At 42.5% G+C, this 10,637-nt stretch overlaps 1 long non-coding RNA gene across 1 annotated transcript; it reads right to left on the reverse strand.

The window, feature by feature from the left end:
* Nucleotides 1-3,946: 3,946 nt before the first annotated feature.
* On the reverse strand, nt 3,947-7,953 carry LOC129715375 (uncharacterized). Its single transcript, XR_008726494.1, has 2 exons — nt 5,388-7,953; nt 3,947-5,048 (listed from the first exon to the last, which is right to left on the reverse strand). It is a non-coding gene; the product is annotated as an uncharacterized LOC129715375 (long non-coding RNA).
* Between the last annotated feature and the right edge of the window lie 2,684 nt (nt 7,954-10,637).

The following is a 10,637-nucleotide window of genomic DNA, read 5'->3' on the forward strand; positions in this document are numbered from 1 at the left end:
GTATCAGTCTAACTTTTTCTTAAATGTTGGGATGGTCCCTACCTCAACTACCTCCTCTGGCAGCTTGTTCCATACACCCATCATCCTTTGTGTGGATAACGTTACCCCTTAAAATGTTATCTCTTAAAAATACTACATACAAAAAACATTGAAATCATACTTTTACAGTGCACTAAAACATGATTTTAAAACATAAAATTTCAAAAAGTTCCTATCCTGGGAGGGAGGGGACGACAGCCTTCTTCCACACCCTCTCCCCACTTGGTTGCTCCACTCCCTCGCCGGGTTACCCCAAGGCCAGTGATCAGTGATCGCACAGCCTCCCCTTTCAAAAATGCTCCAATCCAATTGAAAGCATATATATTGCATTCAAGTGTAAGTTAAAAGACTCGCTACAGTATGCACCATATTGCACAATTTCAAGCTGAAAAATGAAAATTTTCCGTACCCCCCCCCCCCCGGTTGCTATGCTCCCTCGGGCTTGGTCTCTCCCAATTTCTCACTCCCAACTCACACCCAATGTTGGCAGCCCTGCCTTTATGCTGGGAATAATTTCTGTTCTTACCTTTATGATAGGCTTTCTTTTGGTATTCTTGCCATTTTTATTCTTAAAAAGAAGGTCTCAAGATTCTGAATCCTTGAGGGGGGGAAGTGACACATCAGTGCTGCTTTGGAGCACTAGTTTGGAAATTCTGGATATATCTAATGTAATTGAATTTAAAATAAGCAAAACATCACAAAAGTAAAAATTAGTAAAAATTTGAACAATGAATAACACATTTGGAAAAATATATTAAATTTAACAAATATTCCACCACTCCAAAGATAAGAATAAAATCACCTTTGCAACAGATTCCATAGACTAACAGCCAAATTGATTAGAATCAATTATATTTGAAAAACTGCATTTAATATTTCAAACAGATTTAAATTACGTTGTGGATTTTTGTCAGACGTTTAGGTGTCCAATCCTCATCTGACTCGCTGGATTCGTATACTTGGATTGGACGCCTTCTGCTCCAATTGGTCATAAATTCTGACATTGGTACGTCTAATCCTGTGAAAAATAAAACATGCTCATCATCTGTTATGGCCACAACTTCAAGTATTTATCTTCATTGAATTTACCAGTGCAAAATATCTGTGGAGACATCACTTTGCAATGTTATCGTTATTACTAATTCCTCCAGAGTATTCATGCTTATTCAATTGATCATGTCTACTTGAAGAAGACAGCAAACAACCTTAAAATTATTTTTCAGAGTTAAAGATTAAGAATAAGAACTGTTCCAGAACCGCTGCCCGAAAAAAGCACTGAGCATAGCAAAGGACAGACTGCACCCCCTCCACACACATCTAGATCTCCTGCCATCAGGAAAGTAGCATCAAAGCCCGGACAACCAGACTGCTAAACAGCTTCCTTCCACAGGCTGTGAGGCTACTAAACAGTCACCACCTGATTCTGCTGCTTTTGCACTAACAATTTAATAACTGGCATTGAGTAATAACTCTGGCATGGGCTCAGGCCACTTAAATCAGCTGCCCTGGACATTTTATGACTGTTTTTACTTGTATTTTAATGTTGCTGTTTTTACCTGCACTTTTTTAAAAACTATTCGTACTGTTTTATCAGGAACTGGATTGCTTTTTTAAACATTTTTATTTTATGCGTGAAATGTTTAAGTTGTTATGTGCGATGCTGGGAAACGTCTTCTCATTTTGCTCTGTACAACTGTTGCTTTGCAAGATGACAATAAAGGATGATAATAATGATAATGAAGAATATGATGGATGAGTATGTGTCTATTTCCAGGTCAGAAATCGCAATGACCAATCTTTCAGTTTCACACATCTGTGTGGGAAGTGAAATAGATCAGAATCCTTCTTTCCATTCCTCCAGGTTTAAAGTAATGGCTCATTCTTACTGCCTGTACTGACAGTGACACTTTGTGCCATGGTTGGGTAAATGGATTGAATAATGAACAACCAGGCCAATCCACCTCTTCATCAATGGGAACATTGACCTTGGTCCAATCTCTGATTTCAGGACTGTGACTAGTTGCAACGTTAAAAGGCATAACTGGGCCCCAATGTCTATGGGTTTGTGTTATCCATGGTCACCATCTTCTGAATGACATCAAGCTTTGGTACTGATTGTAAAGTTAGTCCAATTTGAGATCACTGATGGGAATTTTTTAATATTGGTGAGGAACCTCACCAGGAGGAACTAGTCATTAGAGCAAAACTGTACATATCCTGCTGCCAATAATCTGGGACTAATCACAAGTCTGCTGGGTGTGCTCATTTCATCAAAAGTGGCATTACAAATCTTACTGGTTGACACACCTTGACTTCGCATGGCATTAATATATCAGACAGGAGTTTATATCTTGGGAGCATTCCAATTTTCTAATGACCAGTGTGCGTACACATAACAATGAGGGCAGGAACAGATACAGCAACATTTAATTCCAAACATTCTCTTTCAGACATTTGTTTATTGATCTAAAGAACGAGGGCATCACAGGCTGAGCTGGCATTTCCTGTTCTTTCCAAACTGCCCCTTGTGTTACATGGAGCAGAACGTGGAGCTTGTGGTGCTCCCATGCACCAATTGCCCTCAACCTTTATGGTGTAGAGGCCACAGGTTTGGTTCAAAGGGCCTTCCAGGTTGTGCTCCTCCATTTTGAACAGCCATAGATCAAGGATTCCCACAAATTAATTATGCTGTTACATTTTCATAAAGGGCTGCCATAAAGCATTGTCTGCATTCTACAAGATCTTGAGCCTTGATGCCACTTTGTTAATCTGGGAGAAACCAATACCTATGGTTTACTTAATCCTGTCAATTAATTTGCAGGAATTTACAGAGATACGCCCCCGTCCCACTTTCTCGAGTTACTCATGAACTCTCCCGAGTTTTCCCCTTGATTCGAACTCGGAGAATTATGGTAATTGCCAGTCGTAGTTATTCTGGGCTATTTTTTTTTACTCGTGGACATGTTTCAACAAGTTGAAAAAACGTCCCGACTTACCTGATCCCTGAGTTCCTACGGCTGGCATTACGAGCTGCTACGAATCATCTACGGACTCCTACGAGCTCGCTACTGACATTCCCCCAGTTCGAATCAAGAGGAAAACTCAGGAGAGTTTGTGGGTAACTCAGGAAAGTGGGACAGGGGCTTTAGCCATCTGCTTATGTTTATTGTAGTCACGTGTATGCAGTACAGTGAAAAGCTTTAACTTGAATGTTATCCAATCAAATCACACAATACAATACATCACAAGTACAAAAGATAGAGTGAAGGGAAAGATGGCAAACTGCAAAATATATTTCTCAGTATTGTCATGCAACTGTTCCAGAGAAAATGAGCTAGGTTGAAGAATCAGCACTGTACCAAGCTCATCGAAGGACCCTTCAGTAGCCTGATAACTGTGGGGAACAGTGGCTGTGTGTCAATGAGATTGGTCCACTAAAGATTGTTGGTAATGTTACGCCTAAGAATCATTTGCACTTCGGCACTATGATTGGGGCATGTATTCCACCATGCACCCTGAAGTCGGGAACTAGCTCTTCATCTTGCTGACATTGAGGGGATGTTGTTAATTTGACACTATGTCACGAGGTACTCTTTCTCCTTCCTGTACTCTGCCTCATCATTGTTTGTGATCTGACAGTGGTGTCATCTGTAAACTTAGTTACATCATTAGTGACACATTTGATTAAGTATCTTACAAATTTGTGGAGTTTGTTGTAAGTAGAACATGTCTCTGTAAAATGTGGACAGCAGGAATTACTGTTGTATAGTGGACAAAACAGTTAGTCTCAGACTGGAGTCTGTATCTTCAATTACTCGTGCCTTCATACAACAGAAATCACTGCCTGTGTTTTCCTCCAAGGGGTTTCTCCAGACATATGGAAATATATTCACTTTTTCCCCAAAGCTCATTATGGAAATGTTTTGCAGGACAGTGCTGTACTTGAGGGAGCAGTGACAAGTTAAGAGAGGAAGTTCAAGGATAAAACACAAAGTGCTGGAATAACTCGGTCTCAGGCATGCACAAGTGATGACACAGGCTTGTTTGATCCCGATCCCAATTTTTCCAAATTATGTCAAGTTTAGTGTTGTATGTATTAACGATATAGATACAAGACGGATAAACATAAAACATTAATTATACAGTAATTCTGTAAGACTGTTACGAGAGGACTGTGTAAATCTACAAGACATCAGTCAAATCATGTTGTTACGAAATGTCCATGGTACTGCAAGAGGAATTACGGTTGCATTAGGATTGCACAAATGGATTCAAGAATATAGTTGTAGGAAAGTAGCTGATCCTGAAACTGTTGGTGTGGGACTTCAGGCTTCAGTACCTCCTACCTGATTGTAGCAGTGAGATGAGAGAACGGCCTGGATGAATGGGAACCTTGATGAGTGATGCTGCCTTCTTGAGGTGGGTTCTCATATGGATATTATTGATGGTGGGGAGAAGTGTGCCTGTGATGGACTGGGCTGAGTTCAGCACACCATACAGTCGCTTGCATTCCTGTGCATTGGATTGCCTTAGCAAGCCAAGATGCAACCAGTCAGGATACTTTCTGCAGTACATCTGTACAAGTTTGTTAAGACTTCAGCTAGAGGTTATTGTTGCAGCATCACTCAACCAGAGTTTCCCTCTCTCTCTCTAGTATCCAGTTGCAAAGGAAGGTAGATAACCAGGTATTGGACCTTACTGGTCATTTGGAGGGGATGATAGTGTTGAATACCGATCCATAGTAGATGAAATGGAAGTATCTTACCAAGTACCTGGCTCAGAAAGCACATATCTATTTAGTTTCATGTGGGGAAAAATACTCATGTCAGCATGCATCATTAGAGAAGGGCAAAAAGGGAAAAATAATATAATATTTTGTACAAACCAATGGCAACCATGGCTTCATAATTCCGTTTTATGTTCTTATAGCGGACCTTCTCCCAGTCCATTAGTTCTTCAAACGCTTCCTTGGAAAAATAGCCAGTAATGTCGTTGAAATGGTCATCATCCTGGAAAAACAAACATTGTATCCGATACACTTTGGTGCATAATCTGTAATCATCAGATATTAATTCCAAAACAGATTTAAAAAATATCATTTTTAAAATTGAATACAGGACAATTCCAGAATAAAGAATCACAACTTAAAATTAAAGGGTAACTTCTGCTGGAAATAAATGAAATATTTCTTCACTCAGAATATAGTGAGTTTTATTTCTAGGGTTGAAATAAATCAGCTGTTAATTACATTCCAGCAAGATCAAAACATTATTGATTCCAAAAAGTAATAAACCATATCACAGTAAGAGAGGAAACTGTATTTAAAGTACAGGTCGGGCGTGATCTACCTGAAAGGTCCAGACCCAAAATGTTGCCCATCAAGATTGCAGCTTGCAGCCAACAGACATCAATGGCTACATTTGTGGCAATGAAGACAGTGACTATCATGGGCTTCCCCCACACTGAAGTCAGGAGCAGCGCCCAGTGGCAGCTGCAAAACCACGGTTGTAAACAAGAATAAATTGTCAGAGATATTCAGCAAACCAGGCAGCATCTGTGGAGGGAGAAACGGAGTTAATGTTTCAGGTTAATATTCTTTCCTCACAGCTGGGGAAAGTTGCCAGATGGAGACAGACAACTAGAAGGATTATCATTATCATCCTTTATTGTCATCTTGCAAAGCAAGTTGTACAGTGCAAAATGAGAAGACGTTTCCCAGGGATACCGGAGCATCGCACATAAAAAAACTTTAACATTTCATGCATAAAATAAAAACGATAAAAAACAATCCAGTTCCTGATAAAACAGTACGAATATGAGGGGGAACTTCTTTACGCAGAGAGTGGTGGCGGTGTGGAATGAGCTCCCAGTGGAAGTGGTGGAGGCAGGTTCATTGGTATCATTTAAAAATAAATTGGATAGGCATATGGATGAGAAGGGAATGGAGGGTTATGGTACGAGTGCAGGCAGGTGGGACTAAGGGGAACAAAATTTGTTCGGCATGGACTTGTAGGGCCGAGATGGCCTGTTTCCGTGCTGTAAATTGTTATATGGTTATATGGTTATATGAATAGTTTTAAAAAGTGCAGGTAAAAACAGCAAGTTCAAGTGAGTTTATTGTCATGTGTCCCTGTATAGGACAATGAAATTCTTGCTTTGCTTAAGCACACAGAAAATATTAGGCATTGACTACAAAACAGATAAATGTGTCCATATACCATGATATAAATATATACACACATGAATAAATAAACTGGTAAAGTGCAAATAACAGAAAGTGGTTATTAATAATCAGAGTTTTGTCCGAGCCAGGTTTAATAGCCTGATGGCTGTAGGGTAGTAGCTATTAAAATACAAGTAAAAACAGTCATAAAATGTCGAGGGCAGCTGATTTAAGTGGCCAGAGCCAGTGCCAAAGTTATCACTCAGTGCCACTATTAAATTAAAATAAGGATGAGGGAGATGGTCTGAATGGTCTCAGTCACAGATCAATATTAATGTCAGTGATCCACTCCAGAGCCCAGGGAACTCATCCACTCCTCACTGACACCAATTCCTGGGGTTGTGATGGTCTGAGAAGGAGCAGCAGCATCTTCCCCGTTCCCAGGCCCCTGACAGTACATTTATCCGGCATCTTTTGCCCACTCGCTCTCCATGACAAAGCTCCCTGGAGTCTCACCTCTGGGCCCTGCGTCCCAGACATGGTCTCATCTCCTTCAGCAGCTCCTCGATCTCCCTTCCTGAGCTCAGACACCCACTTCTCCTCACCTCACCTACGCTCACTTCTCCTCACCTACACCTCTAAAACCCCTCACCTCGACGATACCTCACACCTCACTACAAAACCTCGCCTCGACTAAGTAGCAATGTTACAAAATTTTGAGATTTTAAAAATCAAGTCTGCAATTTATCCCATCAGATAAAGCATAACAATAAGTTTAATTTGACACCAAATTCACTTTCATATCTCAAGTATTAAAAAAGTTATGGCCATTTTCATACTCAGAAATTAGCATCTTGTTCCCTATTGATTTTCAATGGACATTACAAAAAAGCTGTGATCTTGGATAGTCAACAGGCCATTTCTTAAGGAAAGATTAACATTTTTAAATAGCCTAAGTGTCCAAAGATTATTCACAAATAATTCACAATATAACATGATTTTTATATCTAATTTACATTAATTTATAGGCCAAATGGAAGGAATTTAGTGTTCAATTGCTGTAAATAAATGCCCATTTAAATCGGCTTTCCAGTGGGTTTCTGTGAACGCGCTGGTTTAGAATGTTGACAGCGCGCTAGATTAGTGCCCTCAAATGCCGAGAAAAATACTGCGGGATATAAAAAGCCCAAAATAAACTATTCGCTATAGATAACTTTAATTACAGGGTTATATATATGCTCCATTTAATGTAAAAATAAGGTACATACCTTTAATTGTTTGCTCTATAAAACCCTGGGGCTGCGAGAGGTCGCGGAATAAAACAGTAATTTTAAGACTATTATAACTATATTATCGAGGCCTATAAAACTAATAATACCTTTTGCGACCGGGTCTTGCAGCGATTTTTTGTTAATGATTTACTAGGCTGAACATGTGCGATTAGTGCAGCCTAGTAAAAATCGCGTTTTAAACCCGCCCCCTCCAAACAGCGCCATAATCGCCGACATGGCTGAGGGCAGATTCCCAATGGCGATTCAGGTAGGTTTTGTAACATACCTAGACTAAGCTTCACCTCAACTAAACCTCACACCTCACTAAACCTTGCTTCGATTAAACCGCACTTCAACTAAACCTCACGTCGACCGGACTCCACCCCGCGACCGGGCTCCGCCACGCGACCAAGCTCCGCCCCGCGACCAAGCTCCGCCCCGCGACCGGGCTCCACCCCGCGACCAAGCTCCGCCCCGCGACCGGGCTCCACCCCGCGACCGGGCTCCGCCCCCGCGACCGAGCTCCGCCCCGCGACCAAGCTCCGCCCCGCGACGCGCTCCTTAAGCTCCGCCCCGCGACCAAGCTCCGCCCCGCGACCAAGCTCCGCCCCGCGACCAAGCTCCGCCCCGCGACCAAGCTCCGCCCCGCGACCGGGCTCCACCCCGCGATCCGGGCTCCTCACCCCGGGCTCACCCCCCGCGACCGGGCTCCACCCCGCGACCGGGCTCCAAACCCGCGACCGGGCTCCCCCCCGCGACCGGGCTCCACCCCGCGACCGGGCTCCACCCCCCGCGACCGGGCTCCACCCGCGACCGGGCTCCACCCCAACCCCTCCACCCCGCGACCAGGCTCCACCCCGCGACCGGGCTCCACCCCCGACCGACCCGGGCTCCACCCCGCGACCAAGCTCCACCCCGCGACCGGGCTCCACCCCGCGACCGGGCTCCACCCCGCGACCGGGCTCCACCCCGCGACCGGGCTCCACCCCGCGACCGGGCTCCACCTCAACTACTCGCCGCCACGCTTCTTCTTCTTATAGGATTCCGGCAGTGTAGACGCTGCTAAGCGTATTACTGCCCTCCACAGGTCAATGTTTGAACTAAATTCTTACATACAGTCCTGTAACTTGCAGGAATTGAAGAACTGCCCTGGAGATCAGTTGTTCTCACTGTGTCCAAACAAAGATGAAATAGAAAAAGCCTCAACTCCAAGTCCTGTCAGTCTAACAAACAATACTTTTCTTTCTACCCTGTACTTTTTACATTCTAGGAAAACATGCTTAACTGTCTCATTACTCCCACATTCACACAAGCCAGAAACATGTTTCCCTACAATGCACAAATAGTCATTTAACCCACAGTGTCCCAACCTCAATCTACACAGTTTAACCGAGTCCCTACGGGACAGAGATGTACAGAAACATCTTTTCCTAATTTCAGATTGTATATAAAAGTAGTGTCTACCCCTGACTTCCATTTCCCATCCTCTCTGCCATTCTTTTGTTAAGCCCTCTTTAATTATTTCTCTCAGTTCCACTCTCCCCAATGATACATGGATATCTATTTCTCTTCTTAAACTCTCCTTTGCTATGAGGTCCACCTGCTCATTCCCCCTCACCCCAGCATGCCCGGGAACCCAGCAAAAAGTGATGTTACACGCAAACCCAATTCTAGAAAACACACTCAAGATTTCATTTAGAATGTCAGGATGAGCTTTAGATTTCCCTACTCTTAAAGTTTCAAGAGCAGCTGCAGAATCAGAACAGATAATGACTTATCTAAAACTGGATTCCTCAATCCACCATAGAGCCCATTGAATTGCCATTAATTCAGTCGTGAAAACAGAGCTTCCATCAGAAATGCGCCGGCCAATCTTCAACCCTGCTCCACATACACTCCAAACCCAGCTCTCCCACTAACTGGATCTTTAGATCCATCTGTAAAAACAATCAAAGTGCTCTCACTGATTAAGATATTCCACTATTCTAGGAGTCACCTCGCGCTTATCTTTTTCCTGAAGAAAAGCAAGCTCAATAAACAGTTCAGGAAGAACCCAATAGGGCACAGGTAGCCTTATTGTATGCTCTATAATACCCCCTTGTTCCAAACCCAGCTTCCTAGCCCACTGATTTATAATGACAAAAAATGTGTTATATTTGTTACCGTCATTAACCTCTTGCAACAAACACCTTGCTGGGAAGGTATCATTACACCCACAAAGTTTAGCCCAGTAATGTAACCCTAGCTTAATGCACCTTAACCATAAGGGCATTTCTCCCATTTCAACAATCAGGGCAGGGACTGGGGAAGTCCTGAAGGCTCCACAGCAAAGCCTCAAAGCCTTTGCCTGCAACACATCTAGCCTAGCCAGAACAGTTTTAGACACAGACCAATACACAAAACACCCATAGTCAAGAGAAGATCTGATCATGGCCTGATAAATTAGCAGCATTGTCTCCCTGTTGGCCCCCCACTCACACCCAACCAGACTTCATAACATTCAGAACTTTTTCACACTTCAACACAATTTTACCTACATGCACAGCCCAAGTCATACGCTCTTCAAACCGAACACCCAAAAACTTAAAAACCTTTACCTTCTCCAATAGAGACCCATACATATACAGCCCTAACTTAGGTAACTTTCTTTTAAAACCAAATACCATATATTTAGTCTTAGAGGCAGAGATTTTAATGCCCCATGTGTTCCCCCATTACTCTACAGCCACTAACACTCTTTGAATCTGTTTTAAAACAAACTCTACATTACGACATCTTTTCCAGATGGCCCCGTCATCTGCAAACAAAGACAGACCAAATCCTCTCTGTAATTTACAAAATATATCGTTTATCATGATATTAAATAAAAATGGACTGATAACACTTCCCTGCGGGGTTCCATTCTCTATTTCTACAGTCTCTGAGCTGACACTACCAACCATTACTTGTATTGTTCTATTCAATAAAAAACCCTTAATCCAGTTGAACATTCGTCCCCTGACTCCCAAGTCAAAAATTTTAATCATTAATCCCTCCTTCCACAAAGAATCATATGCCTTCTCAATATCAAGGAATACACTCACTACTGTTTCCTTGCTTCTAAATGCCCTTTTAATATCCTGATCCAAAACTGATACAGATTCCATTGTAGACCTTCCATTCCT

The sequence above is a fragment of the Leucoraja erinacea genome, unplaced genomic scaffold (genome assembly GCF_028641065.1).
Source record: "Leucoraja erinacea ecotype New England unplaced genomic scaffold, Leri_hhj_1 Leri_1146S, whole genome shotgun sequence".
NCBI classification, from domain to species: Eukaryota; Metazoa; Chordata; class Chondrichthyes; order Rajiformes; family Rajidae; genus Leucoraja; species Leucoraja erinaceus.